This window comes from Colobus angolensis, unplaced genomic scaffold, assembly GCF_000951035.1.
Source record: "Colobus angolensis palliatus isolate OR3802 unplaced genomic scaffold, Cang.pa_1.0 Scaffold65, whole genome shotgun sequence".
Lineage (NCBI taxonomy): Eukaryota > Metazoa > Chordata > Mammalia > Primates > Cercopithecidae > Colobus > Colobus angolensis.
In genome coordinates, this window is record NW_012120154.1 from 565194 (window position 1) to 572786 (window position 7593).

The following is a 7593-nucleotide window of genomic DNA, read 5'->3' on the forward strand; positions in this document are numbered from 1 at the left end:
AAAGTGTTGACGTTACAGGTGTGAGCCACTGCAACAAGCCCAGATTACTTTCTTGTCACATGTTGCAAAACAGACCCCAGGAGGATCTGAGAACACAGAATGCATCAAGCTGAGACACAGACAAGGACACAGTGGGGGATACCATGTGACTGACACTAGCCAATAAGTGTGTCCCACGTCCCTGGTTTTCATGCTTGGTTGGGTGGAAGGGGGAAGATACGTAACTCATACAGGACCAATCAGAGACTTTTTCAGGGTTTGAAACACACTGGGGAGAAAGGTGGCAAGGAGTACCGGGTAGCAGGAAAGAAGATATGCTAATTCCTGGAGCTGCTGCCAGTAGGAACAAGGCAAGTTTACATGCTTGCTGGACACCATCTTTGCTACCCCATGGGAGAACATCCCCTATGAGAAGGAAGCCAACAGAGAGGAAAACTGAGCCAGACAGTGAGGAGATACAAAATGTGAGGAAGAGGCCAGGCGGGGTGGCTCATGCCTGTAATCCCAGCACTTTGGGAGGCCGAGGTGGGTGGATCACAAGGTCAGGAGTTCAAGACTAGCCCGGCCAAGATGGTGAAACGCTGTCTCTACTAAAAACACACACAAAAAATTTAGCCGGGCGTGGTGGCGAGGGCCTGTAATCCCAACTACTCGGGAGGCTGGGGCAGAGAATTGCTTGAACCCTGGAGGTGGAGGTTGCAGTGAGCTGAGATTGCACCACTGCTCTCCAGCCTGGGCGACCGAGCGAGACTCCGTCTCAAAAAATTAAATAAGTAAATAAATAAATTAAATGTGAGGAAGAGAGAAAAGGAATGTCTGTCCCAATGGCCTTGAGCCCTTGGATTCAGTCATGACTTAAAGCCAGATCTAGTCCTCAGCGTTTCCATTTAATAAGCCAATACATTCCCCCTTTTTGCTCAAATTAGAGTTAAATTTCTAACATTTACAAGAACAACAAAAAGCTCTCACAAATCATCTTAGCTCAGGCTGATATAATAAAATACTGGGTGGCTTAGACAACAGGCGTTTATTTCTGGTGATTCTGGAGTCTGGGAAGTCCCAGATCAAGGTGCCAGCCAGTTGTGTTCCTGGTGAGGATTCTCTTCCTGGCCAGACTTGGCTGGGTGCGACGGCTCACGCCTGTAATATCAGCACTTTGGGAGGCCGAGGTGGGTGGATCACCTGAGGTCAGGAGTTCAAGACCAGACTGGCCAACATGTTGAAACCCTATCTCTACTAAAAATACAAAATTTAGCCAGGCTTGGTGGTGCGCACCTGTAATGCCAGCTACTCAGGTGGCTGAGGCAGGAGAATTGCTTGAACCCGGGAGGTGGAGGTTGCAGTGAGCCAAGATTACATCACTGCCATCCAGCCTGGGCAAAAGAGTGAGATTCTGTCTCAAAAAAAAAAGAAAGAAAGAAAGGTTACTTCAGAAAGTATAGTGAGCTGAATCGTGTCACTGCACTCCAGCCTGGGTGACAGAGTGAGACTCCGTCTCAAAAATAAATAAATAAATAAATTAAATAAATAAATAAATAACCCTTTCTGGCTTGCAGCCATCTGCTTTCTGTGTCCTCACACGGTCTTTCCTCCGTGTGTGCAGGCGGAGAGAGGCAGAGGGGAAGCAAGCCTTCTGATGTCTCTTCTTATAAGGGCCACACCCTCAAGACTTCATCTAAACCCGACCACTCCCCAAAGGCCCCGCTTCCAAATACTAACACATTGGGGGTTAGGCCTTGGTTTTGCAGCGGAGTGAGTGATCACCTCCAACCTCACACGCCTCTTATGTAGGCTCTCAGCTATATCTAGAGACCAAATTGACACACGGCAGAGTAGCAAGATAAAAGCAGATAAGCTTTATTACTTTTCCATATACACAGGGATCTTCACAAGAAAGTGAAGTCTGAGGAAGTGGCCAAAGTAAGATGCTTTTGTATTTTTTAAGACAAAGAACAATACATTTGAGAAGAAATAACAGGACAAAAGGGATCTGGTTACGGGCAGTAAATTTCTAAGGAAGTCACCAGGAGACATATGGGACGGTATACAACTAGCAGAATAGAAGGGTCACTTTGCGGGCCAGGCGCAGTGGCTCACACCTGTAATCCCAGCACTTTGGCAGGTCAAAGTGGGCGGATCACCTGAGGTCAGGGGTTCAAGACCAGCCTGGCCCACATGGTGAAACCCCATCTCTACTAAAAATACAAAAATTAGCCAGGCCTGTTTGTGCATACCTGTAATCCCAGCTATGCGGGAGGCTGAGGCAGGAGAATCACTTGAACGCAGGAGGCGGAGGTTGCAGTGAGCCGAGATTGTGCCATTGCACTCCAGCCTGGGTGAGAGAGACAGATTCTGTCTCAAAAAAAGAAAACAAAAGAAAGGTTACTTCAGGAAGTACAGTTGTTCAGGTCCACTGCACTGCAGCCCCCAATTTCCAGTCTCTGGTGATAAGGGATATTTTCACCCCCCTGATAAGGGGAGTGTGTCCCTCCCAGAGGAATCTTTATGGCTTGCTGCATGCAGGAAGAGACAGGTCAGTTTACCCTTTCTGAAACCACATTTTCTCCACCGTTTTCTTTTTCTTTTTCTTTTGAGACAGAGTCTCACTCTGTTGCCCAGGCTGGAGTGCAGTGACGTGATCTCGGCTCACTGCAACCTCTGCCTGCTGGGTTCAAGTGGTTCTCCTGCCTCAGCCTCCAGAATAGCTGGGATTACAGGCGTGAGCCACAACGCCCAGCTAGTTTTTGTATTTTTAGTAGAGACGGGGTTTCACCATGTTGGCCAGGCTGATCTCAAACTCCTGACCTCGTGATCCACCTGCCTTGGCCTCCCAAAGTGCTGGGATTACAGGTGTAAGCAACCGTCCCTGGCCAGTGCCCCTCTTCTTTGCCTTGTTGCCTCATCAACCTTAGCATTTCGGTTTGTATTCTTAGGGTCCCAAGACAGTGTGTGCGGCTTCAGACATTGCATCTGCATTCAAGACAGGGAGAAGGGAGGAATAGCCCCGCTAATACCAACCTTATCTGATTTCTTTTATGAAGAAAGAAAACCTTTTTCTGGGACGGGCACGGTGGCTCATGCCTGTAATCCCAGCACTTTGGAAGGCCGAGGCAGGCGGATCACCTGAGGTCAGAAGTTCAAGACCAGCCTGGCCAACATGGTGAAACCCTGTCTCTACTAAAAATACAAAAAAAATTATCCAGGTGTGGTGGCGCAGGCCTGTAGTCCCAGCTACCTGGGAGGCTGAGGCAGGAGAATCGCTTGAGCCTGGGAGGCGGAGGTTGCAGTGAGCCGAGATCATGCCATTGCACTCCAGCCTGGGTAACAAGAGTGAAACTCCATCTCAAAAAAAAAAAACAAAAGAAAGAAAACCTTTTTCCAGAAGTTCCCACAGTAGTTCTCTGCTGCGGTACTGTGGATCACTCTTAGTTGCAATGAAGGCAGGGAACCCTGGAAGCCAGATTGTCCTGATAGGGCTTAGACTGCTCATGGTCCATCACCTGTGGGTTCTGGTAGTCAAGAGAAAGTGGGCATGCGTGTTAGGTGGCCACCCATAATGTCCTACATTTTTTGGTGAAAAAAATCTGTTTTTTTGTTTGTTTTTTGTTTTGTTTTGTTTTGCTTTGCTTTGTTTTTTGACATAAGGTCTCACTCTGTCACCCAGGCTAGAGTACAATGTTACAATCACAGCTCACTGCAGCCTCCACCTCCCAGGCTCAAGCAATCCTCCTGCTTCAGCCTCCAAAGTAGCTGGGACCACAGGCATGTGCCACCACACCTGGTTAAATTTTACTTTTTTTCTTTTGTAGAAACTGGATCTTGCTTTGTTGCCCAGGCGGGTCTCAAACTCTTGGGCTTAGGTGATCTGCCCACCTTGGCCTCCCAAAGTGCTGAGATTACAAGCATGAGCCATGGCACCTGGTATAAATATACCCAACCTTCCCACTTTTACCTATTGCTCAAGTTATTGCCACTTGTCTAAAACTTGCTCTTCTCTATCTCTGCTTGTCCAAGTCCTATCTACCCTTCAAAATCCTTTTCCAGTGTCCTGGATCCCCATCGGGATATGAAGACTTCTTCCGCCTCTCCCAGCACCTTGTAACCTTGACCCTGGCTTTTACTTTCTGCCCTGTGTGTGGTCATTTGCACCAGGCAGCGTTGTGCTGTGGCACAGCTTTGGGCATAGACCCTTTGGTTCAGCCACTTTGCAGGTGCACCTTTGATAGGTCACTTACCCTCTCTAGGGTCTCAATTTCCCCATCTATAAAATGAGGGTAATATTAGATCCTACCTCAGAGAGTTGTTGTGGGGATTAAGTAGGATAATTTGTGTAAACTACTTAGCCTGGTGCCTGATGCATAGGCAGCAATTGCTGACTGTTAGCCATCCTGGTTATTATGGTCATTACTGCTCTCCTCGCCCCATTGCCTCCCTCACAGTCTCTGCCTTCCTCAGCTCTGCATGCTCTGACACTTTTTAAAATGGCGATAAAACTCACATACCATAAAGTATGTGAATTCTTTATTCACATGCCTTTTAAAGTGTGCGATTCAGTGATTTTTGGTATATTCACAAAGATGTACAACCATCACCACTATCTCATTCCAGAACATTTTTATCACCCCCGAAAGAAATCCTGTACCTGCTAGCAATTGCTCCCCATCTCTCCCTCCCCTCAGCTTCTGGCAACCACTAATCTACTTGATGTCTGTATGGATTTGCTTATTCTGGACTTTTTTTTTTTTTTTTAGAGAGAGAGAGACCGGGTCTTGCTCTGTCACCCAGGCTAGAAGTGCAGTGGTATGATCATAGCTCGCTGCAGCCTCAAACTCCAGGATTCCAGGGATCCTCTGTGCTCCAGCCTCCCAAGGAGTTGGGACTACAAGTGTGCACCACCACACCTGGCTAATTTTTAAATTTTTTTTGTAGAGATGGGGTTTTGCTATGTTGCCCGAGCTGGTCTCAAACTCCTGGCCAGAAGTGATCCTCCCACCTCAGCCTCCCAAACTTCTGAGATTACAGGTATGAGCCACCATGCCCAGCCTGTTCTGGACATTTTATGTACATGGAATTACACAATATGAGATCTTTTGTAACTGGCTTTTATTTAGCATATTTTCAAGGTTCATGCATGTTGCAGCATGTATCAGTACTTTATTCTATTTTGTGGCCGAATAATTCCATTGCATAGATTGACTGCATTTTATTTGTTAATTAGTTGAGGGACTTGTAGATGCCTCCACCTTTTTTTTTTTTTTTTTTTGAGACAGTCTTGCTCTGTCACTAGGCTTGAGTGCAGTGACGTGATCTCGGCTCACTGCAACCTCTGCCTCCTGGGTTCAAGTGACTCTCGTGCCTCATCCTCCCGAGTAGCTGGGATTACAGGCATGTGCCACCATACCCAGCTAATTTTTGTATTTTTGGTAGAGACGGGGTTTCACCATGTTGGCCAGGCTGGTCTCAAACTCCTGACCTCGTGATCCACCTGCCTTGGCCTCCCAAAGTGCTGGGATTACAGGCATGAGCCACTGTGCCCGGCCGTCTCCACCTTTTGGTTATTATGAATAATGCTTCTATAAACCTTTGTGCACAAGTTGTTGTGTGGATATATTTTCAGTTCTCTCGGGTATATATCTAGGAGTGGAAGTGCTGCGTTCTATGGTAGCTCTATATTTAACATTTTGAAACTGCTGAACTGTTTTCTACAGTGGCCACGCTATTTGACATTCCCATGAGCGCTGTCTGAGGGTTCCAATTTCTGCACATCCCTGACAACACTTGCCATTGTCTGTGCAATGCTGCCCCTTTTCTACCAGTGACTGTGTGCCTCATCGGTATTTGGTTTGTTGGATGGAAGCTCTCTAGGGCTCTGGCTTCCCTGAGGTTTTTTGAGGCTGGCATAAGAGGCATGGTTTCTCCACTGGCAGCATCAGCTGGGACACTGGATTTTGGAAGAACTCTGAGCTTCCTATGCGTCAGGCTGGGGGCTGAGCCCTGAAGTCCGTGTCTTCACGGAGCCTGGAGTCTATGGAGGCACAAATAAGTCGACAAAGTGTTCAATTGCAATGCGGTGAGCACGACTCCAGAGGGAAGCCCAGGGCATTATTATTAAAGTGTGATGGGTTGGGATTACAGGTGGCTCATGCCTGTAATCCCAGCACTTTGGGAGGCCCAGGTTGCAGTGAGACAAGATCATGCCACTGCACTACAGCCTGGGAGACAGAGTGAGGTTCCATCTCAAAAACAAAAACAAAAACAAAAACAAAAAAACAAAACAAAACAAACAAAAAAAACGGGTCTGGGCGTGGTGGCTCACACCTGTAATCCCAGCACTTTGGGAGACTGAAGCAGGCAGATCACCTGAGGTCAGTCGGAGATCAACCTGGCGAACATGGTGAAACCCTGCCTCTACTGAAAAAACAAAACAAAACAAAAAGCCAGGCATGGTGGTGCACACCTGAGGCAGGAGAATTGCTTGAACCTGGAAGGCGGAGGTTACAGTGAGCTGAGATCATGCCACTGCACTCCAGCCTGAATGACAGAACAAGACTGTCTCAAAAATAAATAAATAAATAGGCCGTACGCGGTGGCTCACGTCTGTAATCCCAATACTTTGGGAGGCCAAGACAGGTGGATCACGAGGTCAGGAGCTCGAGACCAGCCTTACCAACATGCTGAAACTCTGTCTCTACTAAAAAATACAAAAATTAGTTTGGCATGGTGGTGGGTGCCTGTAGACTCAGCTACTTGGGAGGCTGTAGGAGGAGAATCATTTGAACTCGGGAAGCGGAGGTTGCAGTGAGCCGAGATCACACTGTTGTACTCCAGGCTGGGTGACAGGGCGAGACTCCATTTCAAAAACAAAAAAAGAAAGAAAAAATAATAAATACAGTGTGATGGAGAGATGGTATTGATTCCCTCACCTCAGAGGCAAGAGGTTGTTCAAGGAGGGCTTCCTGGAAGAGACAACACCTGAGCTAAGTCTTAAAGATTAAGTAGGAGTCACTCAAGCCAATTAAAAGGGACATAGTGTTCCCGGGCGAGTGGAACTGCTCAAGGAAAGCCACGGAGCTGGGAAACAATCTGGATTGTGCTGTGGAAGTGGCTGGGAGGAGAATAAAGTGGGGATTTGATAGTGACAGAACAAGAGAGAAATTGGAGTGTGATAAGCCTATGTACTGCATGGGAGACGCAGCAGCCAGGAGGCATATGCCTTGGTCTCCTCCTCTGTAAAACGGGGATAAAAATATTGCCTACCTTATAGGGATCTTGTCAGGGTTTAATGAGCTTGAATGAAGTTTATGCACCATCTGGAACAGTCTCTGGCACATCTTCAATAAATGTGGGCTATAACTGCTGCTCTCCTCCAAGAGCTCGGTGAGACACTGTAGCTTCCTCTCTGGAGCTGAGAGAGATGTGCGTGGCAGGGCGGGGGCTGTCCATGGTAGAGAAGTAAGGCTTCCATCGTCATAATGAGCATGGGGCAGGGCGGGGTGGAGAGACAGGGAACAGCTTCCAGAGAAGGAAGAAGGGCTTGGCAGGCAAGACAATAGGTGTCCAGTTCTAAGGAGGTGTGAACAAGGTATCAATCAA